This window comes from Nerophis lumbriciformis, linkage group LG10, assembly GCF_033978685.3.
Source record: "Nerophis lumbriciformis linkage group LG10, RoL_Nlum_v2.1, whole genome shotgun sequence".
NCBI lineage: Eukaryota > Metazoa > Chordata > Actinopteri > Syngnathiformes > Syngnathidae > Nerophis > Nerophis lumbriciformis.
In genome coordinates this window covers 43,391,018-43,404,157 of record NC_084557.2, presented here as the reverse complement: position 1 = coordinate 43,404,157, position 13,140 = coordinate 43,391,018, and positions in this window count along the sequence as shown.

Below are 13,140 nucleotides of genomic sequence, written 5' to 3'. Positions count from 1 at the left end.
GCTGCAAGGGATTCTGGGTATTTGTTCTGTTGTGTTTATGTTGTGTTACGGTGCGGATGTTGTCCCGTAATGTGTTTGTCATTCTTGTTTGGTGTGGGTTCACAGTGTGGCGCATATTTGTAACAGTGTTAAAATTGTTTGTACGGCCACCCTCAGTGTGACCTGTACGGCTGTTGACCAAGTATGCATTAAATTCATTTGTGTGTGTGAAAAGCCGTAGATATTATGTGACTGGGCAGTGCCTTTAAGGTTTATTGGCGCTCTGTACTTCTCCCTACGTCCGTGTACACAGCGGCGTTTTAAAAAGTCATACATTTTACTTTTTGAAACCGATACCGACAATTTTGAAACCGATACCGATAATTTCCGATGTTACATTTTAAAGCATTTATCGGTCGATAATATCGGCCGTCCGATATTATCGGACATCACTAATCTGGGGCTTTTGTTACATTCTTTGTTGGCGTTGTTGGCCAGGACCCCAGGATGCAGAGATGGCAGGCAATATACAGATTGGAAACCAGGCAGGATAGTGATGCGGCAGTAGACACAGCAGCCTCATGTTAGGTTTGTGTTCAAATTTGGTGATTTTTAGTCATCCATTCATCCATTTTCTACCGCTTTTTCCCTTACGGGGACACGGGGGGTGCTGGAGCCTACGACTGTAATCATACAAAAAATATATTTTTTTACACAGTGTCAGGTTCAAACACTGATGACATCTATTAAACAAGACAAGAAGCAAGGAATTAAACAGAGACAGAATTAAATTGGGCTCAATTGACGAGAGACGTCTCGACTGAAATCGGCAAGAAATCTGCGTTCAAAGAACTCCGGCTTATTAGTGATTCCCAGAGCCCAAAAAAAGTCTGCGGGCTGTAGAGCGTTTTCTATTCGGGCTCCAGCACTATGGAATGCCCTCCCGGTAACAATTAGAGATGCTACCTCAGTAGAAACATTTAAGTCCCATCTCAAAACTCATTTGTATACTCTAGCCTTTGAATAGCCCCCCTTTTTTTAGACCAGTTGATCTGCCGTTTCTTTTCTTTTCTCCTCTGCTCCCCCCTATCCCTTGTGGAGGGGAAGACACACAGATCCGGTGGCCATGGATGGGGTGCTGGTTGTCCAGGGTCGGGACCCGGGGTGGACCGCTCGCCTGTATATTGGTTGGGAACATCTCTGCGCTGCTGACCCGTCTCCGCTCGGGATGGTTTCCTGCTGACTCCACTGTGGACTGGACTCTTACTGTTATGCTGGATCCACTATGGACTGGACTCTCACAATATTATGTTAGACCCACTCGACATCCATTGCATTCGGTCTCCCTAGAGGGGGGGGGGGTTACCCACATATGCGGTCCTCTCCAAGGTTTCTCATAGTCATTCACATCGACGTCCCACTGGGGTGAGTTTTTCCTTGCCCTTATGTGGGCTATACCGAGGATGTCGTTGTGGCTTGTGCAGCCCTTTGAGACACTTGTGATTTAGGGCTATATAAATAAACATTGATTGATTGATTGATTGACTGTACTCTTTGTACAGTCTCACCACGCTCTGGCGAAAGATTGTACGCCTCCTCTTTTATTTGGATTTGCACAACTGTTTCTAAGGGGCTGGGGTCGTAAACAGCCATCGCCTTTGACTACAACAGTTCAAAGAATATATATATATATATATATATATATATATATATAGGGCTTCACGGTGGCAGAGGGGTTAGTGCATCTGCCTCACAATACGAAGGTCCTGAGTAGTCTTGGGTTCAATCCCGGGCTCGGGATCTTTCTGTGTGGAGTTTGCATGTTCTCCCTGTGACTGCGTGGGTTCCCTCCGGGTACTCTGGCTTCCTCCCACCTCCAAAGACATGCACCTGGGGATAAGTTGATTGGCAACACTAAATTGGCCCTAGTGTGTGGATGTGAGTGTGAATGTTGTCTGTCTATCTGTGTTGGCCCTGCGATGAGGTGGCGACTTGTCCAGGGTGTACCCCGCCTTCCGCCCGATTGTAGCTGAGATAGGCTCCAGCGCCCCCCGCGACCCCAAAGGGAATAAGCGGTAGAAAATGGATGGATGGATGGGATGGATATATATATATATATATATTTTATTTATATAATTTATTTTTTTACAACAATTTTTACCTTTTTTTTTTTTTTTTTTTACAAATCACCACCTCAGAAAAAACTTGGCATTCCAATTACCACCCTAATGACCAACATTAAAATACAGTTGTGTAGTAGGCCTAAGTATTCATTAAAAACAAGACAGAGGCTATATCTAACAAGTATATTTAATATTTTTATACATTACATACAGTTTGAACAGTGTACGAATGTAGGAATATAAAACAGTGTACTTTAATAAAGTGATTATTTGGCGTACCACTACATGGTGCACGTACCGCAGTTTGAGGATCCCTGGTCTACTCCGTTTCAAAGCAAAATGCCGCCCCCTTTAGGAAATCATCATCTTGGTAGTTCACCCCCCGTGTTTGTATTGTAGTAGAAAGTTGATTAAAAAGCACACATGATTAATTAATGTTAATTTTATTGCATCATCCATGTTGCCGTACATGTGTACACCACTGAAACTACCACCATACAACATAAAGTTACAATTATACATGTCAAACTAGGGTACCCATTTTTTAGTACCGGTACCAAAATGTATGTCCATACTTTTCGGTACTTTTCTAAATAAAGGGGACCACAAAAAATGGCATTATTGGCTTTATTTCAACAAAAAAAACTTTAGGGTACATTAAACATATGTTTATTATTGTAATTTTGTCCTTAAATAAAATAGTGAACATACTAGACAACTTGTCTTTTAGGAGTAAGTAAACAAACAAAGACTTATAATTAGTCTGCTGACGTATGCAGTAACATATTGTGTCATTTATACACCTATTATTTTGTCAACATTATTAAGGACAAACTGTAAAAATGTATTATTGATCCACTTGTTCATTTACTGTTAATATCTGTTTATTTTCTGTTTTAACATGTTCTATCTACACTTCTGTTAAAATGTAATAATCACTTATTCTTTTCTTCTTTGATACTTTACATTAGTTTTTGGATGATACCACACATTTAGGTATCGATCCGATACCAAGTAGTTACAGGATCATACATTGGTCATATTCAAAGTCCTCATGTGTCCAGGAACGTATTTCCTGAATTTATAAACATAATGATTTTTTTTTAAAAAGGAAAAAACATTTTGTGACGATAAAAAATAATGATATAATCATCGACTAGATACACTCCTGTACTTGGTATCATTACAGTGGATGTCAGGTGTAGATCCACCCATGGTGTTTGTTTACATTGTATTGTATCCTCCTACAGTGTGTAGTGAAACATGTTTAGCTATTCCTCGTCCTGCAGTGATATTGGTATTTGTAAGAAACATACTTTATTTGTCGCTATGGAGACGAGGATTAGTGATTGAGAAGTAGCTAAAACACTGTCGACTGCGGATGGACGTTAGCCGCTAGCTAGCTTGCTATGTTTTAAAGCACCTCTTCCTGAGGGTGTTTCAGTGTTATAACTTCACCTTTATTGTTAGTTTTTAGACCAAAATGCGTCCATTCTCCCTTTCCTGTCTACACACTGTGTCTGCCTGTAAGTACTCTGTGATTGTGCGCTGCCGAACATGCTCCTCTGCTCGTAAAACCAGCAATGTCACGAGCGGTACTTTTCAAACAGAGTATAGTACCGTTTTTGATTCATTAGTACCGCAATAGTATACCAGTATCGGTATACCGTCCAACCCTATGTCAACTAGGGATGATGTTCGAAACTGGTTCTCCCGGTTGTTCGATAAGAAAAGAACCAATTCCACGGACTCAAATCCCTTTTTGAGAACCGGTTCCCGTTATCGAGGCCACTATAGTAAAGAAAAATAGTTGGTTCTTTATTCGAATCCCTAGGAACGAATCCCGTCCCACAGGAAATGCCCTGTGGCACGTCCCAGGAAATGACGTAGCTCAGTCACTAGGCAGCAGATATAGAAAGCAGCAACAATTATGGACCGGAAAAAACTCCTCAAGGCATGGCTTCATTTTACAAAAAAATACGACGAGGAAACGGCAATATGCAATTATTGCCAGGCTTCGCTCTCATGTAAGGGGGGGAAGTAGAACAAGCATGTTGAAACATGTTCAGGCCGCACATAACCTGAACGTTCGAGAACCGTGGCGTGTCTTCGACACGTGGAGAAGCAGCGACAGAAGAGACGAAGCAAACCCCTCTTCCTCTGCTTCCACCTGCAGCCCCAGCTCCAGTGATAGTGCCGGTGAGTAACTAACGTTAACTGTTGCCGGTTAATTTCCATATTTGCTCACATGTAAACTTTAGGCTAAAATAAGAATACCTCTTATGTCAACCAGGACTGCAGAATTGTTGATTGATGACTGTGGCGTTCTTAGTGTCATAGTGTGTGTATTTAGTATGTTCCAATAGCAGCAGAAGTGCACTTTTTGGAGAGCTGTATTATTTTCAGTTTTGTGCCAAGGGACTGATTTTATTTAACACTAAAATATTATTTATACACCTATAGTGATCACAGAGACAGGTTGTTTTTGTGTTACTGTATATATTTGTTTTTCTGAAGCGACCCGGCCTCCGATAAGCGGAAGAAGATGGATGGATGGACAGTCCATAGTGGATCTAACATAATAGTGAGAGTCCAGTCCTTAGTGAGTCTAACATAATAGTGTGAGAGTCTAGTCCATAGTGGATCTAACATAATACTGAGAGTCCAGTCCATAGTGGATCTAACATAATATTGTGAAAGTCCAGTTCATAGTGGATCTAACATAATATTGTGAAAGTCCAGTCCATAGTGGATCTAACATAATAGTGAGAGTCCAGTCCTTAGTGAGTAAAACATAATAGTGTGAGAGTCTAGTCCATAGTGGATCTAACATAATACTGAGAGTCCAGTCCATAGTGGATCTAACATAATATTGTGAAAGTCCAGTTCATAGTGGATCTAACATAATATTGTGAAAGTCCAGTCCATAGTGGATCTAACATAATATTGTGAAAGTCCAGTCCATAGTGGATCTAACATAATAGTGAGAGTCCAGTCCTTAGTGAGTCTAACATAATAGTGTGAGAGTCTAGTCCATAGTGGATCTAACATAATACTGAGAGTCCAGTCCATAGTGGATCTAACATAATATTGTGAAAGTCCAGTTCATAGTGGATCTAACATAATATTGTGAAAGTCCAGTCCATAGTGGATCTAACATAATATTGTGAAAGTCCAGTCCATAGTGGATCTAACATAATAGTGAGAGTCCAGTCCTTAGTGAGTATAACATAATAGTGTGAGAGTCTAGTCCATAGTGGATCTAACATAATACTGAGAGTCCAGTCCATAGTGGATCTAACATAATATTGTGAAAGTCCAGTTCATAGTGGATCTAACATAATATTGTGAAAGTCCAGTCCATAGTGGATCTAACATAATATTGTGAAAGTCCAGTCCATAGTGGATCTAACATAATAGTGAGAGTCCAGTCCTTAGTGAGTCTAACATAATAGTGTGAGAGTCTAGTCCATAGTGGATCTAACATAATACTGAGAGTCCAGTCCATAGTGGATCTAACATAATATTGTGAAAGTCCAGTTCATAGTGGATCTAACATAATATTGTGAAAGTCCAGTCCATAGTGGATCTAACATAATAGTGAGAGTCCAGTCCTTAGTGAGTCTAACATAATAGTGTGAGAGTCTAGTCCATAGTGGATCTAACATAATACTGAGAGTCCAGTCCATAGTGGATCTAACATAATATTGTGAAAGTCCAGTTCATAGTGGATCTAACATAATATTGTGAAAGTCCAGTCCATAGTGGATCTAACATAATATTGTGAAAGTCCAGTCCATAGTGGATCTAACATAATAGTGAGAGTCCAGTCATTAGTGAGTCTAACATAATAGTGTGAGAGTCTAGTCCATAGTGGATCTAACATAATACTGAGAGTCCAGTCCATAGTGGATCTAACATACTAGTGTGAAAGTCCAGTCCATAGTGGATCTAACATAATATTGTGAAAGTCCAGTCCATAGTGGATCTAACATAATATTGTGAGAGTCCAGTCCATAGTGGATCTAACATAATAGTGAGAGTCCAGTCCATAGTGGATCTAACATAATAGTGAGAGTCCAGTCCATAGTGGATTTAACATCATATTGTGAGAGTCCAGTCCATAGTGGATCTAACATAATAGTGTGAGAGTCCAGTCCATAGTGAGTCTAACATAATAGTGTGAGAGTCCAGTCCATAGTGGATCTAACATAATACTGGGAGTCCAGTCCATAGTGGATCTAACATACTAGTGTGAAAGTCCAGTCCATAGTGGATCTAACATAATATTGTGAAAGTCCAGTCCATAGTGGATCTAACATAATATTGTGAGAGTCCAGTCCATAGTGGATCTAACATAATAGTGAGAGTCCAGTCCATAGTGGATCTAACATAATAGTGAGAGTTCAGTCCATAGTGGATTTAACATCATATTGTGAGAGTCCAGTCCATAGTGGATCTAACATAATAGTGTGAGAGTCCAGTCCATAGTGGATCTAAAATAATAATGTGAGAGTCCAGTCCATAGTGGATCTAGCATAATAGTGAAAGTCCAGTCGATAGTGGATCTAACATAATAGTGTGAGAGTCCAGTCCATAGGGGATCTAACATAATAGTGTGAGAGTCCAGTCCATAGTGGATCTAACATAATAGTGTGAGAGTCCAGTCCATATGGATCTAACATAAAATTGTGAAAGTCCAGTCCATAGTGGATCTAACATAATAGTGTGAAAGTCCAGTCCATAGTGGATCTAACATAATAGTGTGAAAGTCCAGTCCATAGTGGATCTAACATAATAGTGAGAGTCCAGTCCATAGTGGATCTAACATAATAGTGTGAGAGTCCAGTCCATAGTGGATCTAATATAATATTGTGAAAGTCCAGTCCATAGTGGATCTAACATAATAGTGAGAGTCCAGTCCATAGTGGATCTAACATAATAGTGTGAGAGTCCAGTCCATAGTGGATCTAATATAATATTGTGAAAGTCCAGTCCATAGTGGATCTAACATAATATTGTGAAAGTCCAGGCCATAGTGGATCTAATATAATATTGTGAAAGTCCAGTCAATATTTATTTATTTTATTTTATTTTATTTTTTCTTATAAAATAAAAGTGAGCTTTTGTTAAACCAAATATTGTGTTTTTTTCCCCATATACAACAACCTATCTGGATTCGATAAGAGAATCGATAAGGAATCGGTTCGATAAAAGGATTCGATAATGGGCTCGAACTCGATAATTTCTTATCAATCATCATCCCTAATGTCAACACAATCATAACTGACCTTGAGTACTTTTAATAAGTGTTGTTTATGTCCTCTTAAAGCAGTACATGTATTACATTATGAAGTCATTTTACTTTGAAGGGCCACTTCTTTGTCCCAACATAACCACTTTGTTGTCCCTGGCTTTGCTTTTGCAGCTTTGTTTCTGCATCTTGTCCTGACCGCTCTCAGTCCCAGCGGGATCCCACCCCGGTCCCTGCTGACTTTGTCTTGCTGGATCAGGACTTATCCAAACAGAAACCGGTCGTCCGACGCATATAGTCGGCAAGGCACTGACCATTCGGTCATGTCACTCACTGACCTCATGTGTTTGGCCTGCCATTGTTCTTCTCCGGTCCCCTTTACTTACGGCTGGGTTGAGGCTTTCCTGTGTCCTCTCCAGACTACTGATTTGTGACACGGAAGGTCAGATCTTCACCACAGTCTGGTTGTGGAAACAATCGAAAACACCTCTCGGTTTCGGTTTTTAGAACAATTCAGACGTCCCAAAAGTGGTAGGATTTGGAGTTCAACCAAACTATTTCTCAGAAGTCAAACAACACTCCAACTAGTTTATCTACGTGGCCGTTGTGATCCCACATGACAGTTTGGTATCATTTCCTAACCCTGTGCTCTTGTTTTGTTAGTTGCCCCTCATTGATATCTGTGTTTTGCCTGGTACCCAATAATCAATCATCAATCAATGTTTATTTATATAGCCCTAAATCACAAGTGTCTCAAAGGGCTGCACAAGCCACAACCACATCCTCGGTTCAGATCCCACATAAGGGCAAGGAAAAACTCACAACCCAGAGGGATGTCAATGAGAAACCTTGGAGAGGACCGCAGATGTGGGTGATCCCCCCCCTCTAGGGGAGACCGGATGCAATGGTCGTCGAGTGGGTCTAGCATAACATAGTGAAAGTTCAGTCCATAGTGGATCCAACATAATAGTGAGAGTCCAGTCCATTGTTGATCTAACATAATAGTGTGTAAGTCTAGTCCATAGTGGATCTAACATAATAGTGAGAGTTCAGTTCATAGTGGATCTAACATAATAGTGAGAATCCAGTCCATTGTGGATCCAACATAATATTGTGAAAGTCCAGTCCATAGTGGATCTAACATAATATTGTGAAAGTCCAGTCCATAGTCTGGGCTTCCCTGCTTAGGCTGCTGCCCCCGCGACCCGACCTCGGATAAGCGGAAGAAGATGGATGGCTGGACAGTCCATAGTGGATCTAACATAATAGTGAGAGTCCAGTCCTTAGTGAGTCTAACATAATAGTGTGAGAGTCTAGTCCATAGTGGATCTAACATAATACTGAGAGTCCAGTCCATAGTGGATCTAACATACTAGTGTGAGAGTCCAGTCCATTAAGGATCTAACATAATATTGTGAAAGTCCAGTCCATAGTGGATCTAACATAATATTGTGAAAGTCCAGTCCGAAGTGGATCTAACATAATATTGTGACAGTCCAGTCCATAGTGGATCTAACATAATAGTGAGAGTCCGGTCCATAGTGGATTTGGCATAATATTGTGAAAGTCCAGTCCATAGTGGATCTAACATAATAGTGAGAGTCCAGTTCATAGTGGATCTAACATTATAGTGTGTAAATCCAGTCCATAGTGGATCTAACATAATAGTGAGAGTCCAGTCCATTGTGGATCTAACATAATAGTGTGTAAATCCAGTCCATAGTGGATCTAACATAATAGTGAGAGTCCGGTCTATAGTGGATTTGGCATAATATTGTGAAAGTCCAGTCCATAGTGGATCTAACATAATAGTGTGAGAGTCCAGTCCATAGTGGATCTAACATAATAGTGAGAGTCCAGTCCATAGTGGATCTAACATAATAGTGTGAGAGTCCAGTCCAATAGTGGATCTAACATAATAGTGAGAGTCCAGTCCATAGTGGATCTAACATAATAGTGTGAGTCCAGTCCATAGTGGATCTAACATAATAGTGAGAGTCCAGTCCATAGTGGATCTAACATAATAGTGAGAGAGTCCAGTTCATAGTGGGTCTAACATAATTGTGAGAGTCCAGTCCATAGTGGATCTAACATAATATTGTGAAAGTCCAGTCCATAGTGGATCTAACATAATATTGTGAAAGTCCAGTCTATAGTGGATCTAACATAATATTGTGAAAGTCCAGTCCATAGTGGATCTAACATAATATTGTGAAAGTCCAGTCCATAGTGGATCTAACATAATATTGTGAGAGTCCAGTCCATAGTGGGTCTAACATAATAGTTAGAATCCAGTCCATAGTGGATCTAACATAATAGTGAGAGTCCAGTCCATAGTGGATCCAACATAATAGTGAGAGTCCAGTCCATAGTGGATCCAACATAATAGTGAGAGTCCAGTTCATAGTGGATCGAACATAATAGTGTGAGAGTACAGTTCATAGTGGATCTAACATAATAGTGTGAGAGTCCAGTCCATAGTGGATCTAACATAATAGTGAGTGTCCAGTCCATAGTGGATTTGGCATAATAGTGAGAGTCCAGTCCATAGTGGATTTGGCATAATATTGTGAAAGTCCAGTCCATAGTGGATCTAACATAATAGTGTGAGAGTCCAGTCCATAGTGGATCTAACATAATAGTGAGAGTCCAGTCCATAGTGGATCTAACATAATAGTGAGAGTCCAGTCCATAGTGGATCTAACATACTAGTGTGACAGTCCAGTCCATAGTGGATCTAACATAATAGTGAGAGTCCAGTCCATAGTGGATCTAACATAATAGTGAAAGTCCAGTCCATAGTGGATCTAACATAATAGTGAGAGTCCAGTCCATAGTGGACCTAACATAATAGTGTGAGAGTCCAGTCCATAGTGGATCTAACATAATAGTGTGAGAGTCCAGTCCATAGTGGATCTAACATAACAGTGAGAGTTCAGTCCATAGTGGATCTAACATAATAGTGAGAGAGTCCAGTTCATTGTGGGTCTAACATAATAGTGTGAGAGTCCAGTCTATAGTGGATCTAACATAATATTGTGAAAGTCCAGTCCATAGTGGATCTAACATAATATTGTGAAAGTCCAGTCCATAGTGGATCTAATATAATATTGTGAAAGTCCAGTCCATAGTGGATCTAACATAATATTGTGAGAGTCCAGTCCATAGTGGATCTAACATAACAGTGAGAGTTCAGTCCATAGTGGATCTAACATAATAGTGAGAGAGTCCAGTTCATTGTGGGTCTAACATAATAGTGTGAGAGTCCAGTCTATAGTGGATCTAACATAATATTGTGAAAGTCCAGTCCATAGTGGATCTAACATAATATTGTGAAAGTCCAGTCCATAGTGGATCTAATATAATATTGTGAAAGTCCAGTCCATAGTGGATCTAACATAATATTGTGAGAGTCCAGTCCATAGTGGGTCTAACATAATAGTTAGAATCCAGTCCATAGTGGATCTAACATAATAGTGAGAGTCCAGTCCATAGTGGATCTAACATAATAGTGTGAGAGTCCAGTCTATAGTGGACCTAACATAATAGTGTGAGAGTCCAGTCCATAGTGGATCTAACATAATAGTGAGAGTCCAGTCCATAGTGGATCTAACATAATAGTGAGAGTCCAGTCCATAGTGGATCTAACATAACAGTGAGAGTCCAGTCCATAGTGGATCCAACATAATAGTGAGAGAGTCTAGTTCATTGTGGATCTAACATAATAGTGTGAGAGTTCAGTCTATACTGGATCTAACATAATATTGTGAAAGTCCAGTCCATAGTGGATCTAACAAAGTATTGTGAAAGTCCAGTCCATAGTGGATCTAACATAATATTGTGAAAGTCCAGTCCATAGTGGATCTAACATAATATTGTGAGAGTCCAGTCCAAAGTGGGTCTAACATAACAGTGAGAGTCCAGTCCATAGTGGATCTAACATAATAGTGAGAGAGTCTAGTTCATTGTGGATCTAACATAATAGTGTGAGAGTTCAGTCCATAGTGGATCTAACATAATATTGTGAATGTCCAGTCCATAGTGGATCTAACATAATATTGTGAAAGTCCAGTCCATTGTGGATCTAACACAATATTGTGAAAGTCCAGTCCATAGAGGATCTAACATAATATTGTGAGAGTCCAGTCCATAGTGGGTCTAACATAATAGTGAGAGTCCAGTCTATAGTGGATCTAAAATAATAGTGAGAGCCCAGTCCATAGTGGATCTAACATAATATTGTGAAAGTCCAGTCCATAGTGGATCTAATATAATATTGTGAAAGTCCAGTCCATAGTGGATCTAACATAATATTGTGAGAGTCCAGTCCATAGTGGGTCTAACATAATAGTTAGAATCCAGTCCATAGTGGATCTAACATAATAGTGAGAGTCCAGTCCATAGTGGATCTAACATAATAGTGTGAGAGTCCAGTCTATAGTGGACCTAACATAATAGTGTGAGAGTCCAGTCCATAGTGGATCTAACATAATAGTGTGAGAGTCCAGTCCATAGTGGATCTAACATAATAGTGAGAGTCCAGTCCATAGTGGATCTAACATAATAGTGAGAGTCCAGTCCATAGTGGATCTAACATAACAGTGAGAGTCCAGTCCATAGTGGATCCAACATAATAGTGAGAGAGTCTAGTTCATTGTGGATCTAACATAATAGTGTGAGAGTTCAGTCTATACTGGATCTAACATAATATTGTGAAAGTCCAGTCCATAGTGGATCTAACATAGTATTGTGAAAGTCCAGTCCATAGTGGATCTAACATAATATTGTGAAAGTCCAGTCCATAGTGGATCTAACATAATATTGTGAGAGTCCAGTCCAAAGTGGGTCTAACATAACAGTGAGAGTCCAGTCCATAGTGGATCTAACATAATAGTGAGAGAGTCTAGTTCATTGTGGATCTAACATAATAGTGTGAGAGTTCAGTCCATAGTGGATCTAACATTATATTGTGAAAGTCCAGTCCATTGTGGATCTAACACAATATTGTGAAAGTCCAGTCCATAGAGGATCTAACATAATATTGTGAGAGTCCAGTCCATAGTGGGTCTAACATAATAGTGAGAGTCCAGTCTATAGTGGATCTAACATAATAGTGAGAGTCCAGTCCATAGTGGATCTAACATAATAGTGAGAGTCCAGTCCATAGTGGATCTAACATAATAGTGAGAGTCCAGTCCATAGTGGGTCTAACATAATAGTGAGAGTCCAGTCCATAGTGGGTCTAACATAATAGTGAGGGTCCAGTCTATAGTGGATCTAACATAATAGTGAGAGTCCAGTCCATAGTGGATCTAACATACTAGTGTGAGAGTCCAGTCCATCGTGGATCTAACATAATAGTGAGAGTCCAGTCCATAGTGGGTCTAACATAATAGTTAGAATCCAGTCCATAGTGGATCTAACATAATAGTGAGAGTCCAGTCCATAGTGGATCTAACATAATAGTGTGAGAGTCCAGTCTACAGTGGACCTAACATAATAGTGTGAGAGTCCAGTCCATAGTGGATCTAACATAATAGTGTGAGTCCAGTCCATAGTGGATCTAACATAATAGTGAGAGTCCAGTCCATAGTGGATCTAACATAATAGTGAGAGTCCAGTCCATAGGGGATCTAACATAACAGTGAGAGTCCAGTCCAGAGTGGATCCAACATAATAGTGAGAGAGTCTAGTTCATTGTGGATCTAACATAATAGTGTGAGAGTTCAGTCTATACTGGATCTAACATAATATTGTGAAAGTCCAGTCCATAGTGGATCTAAC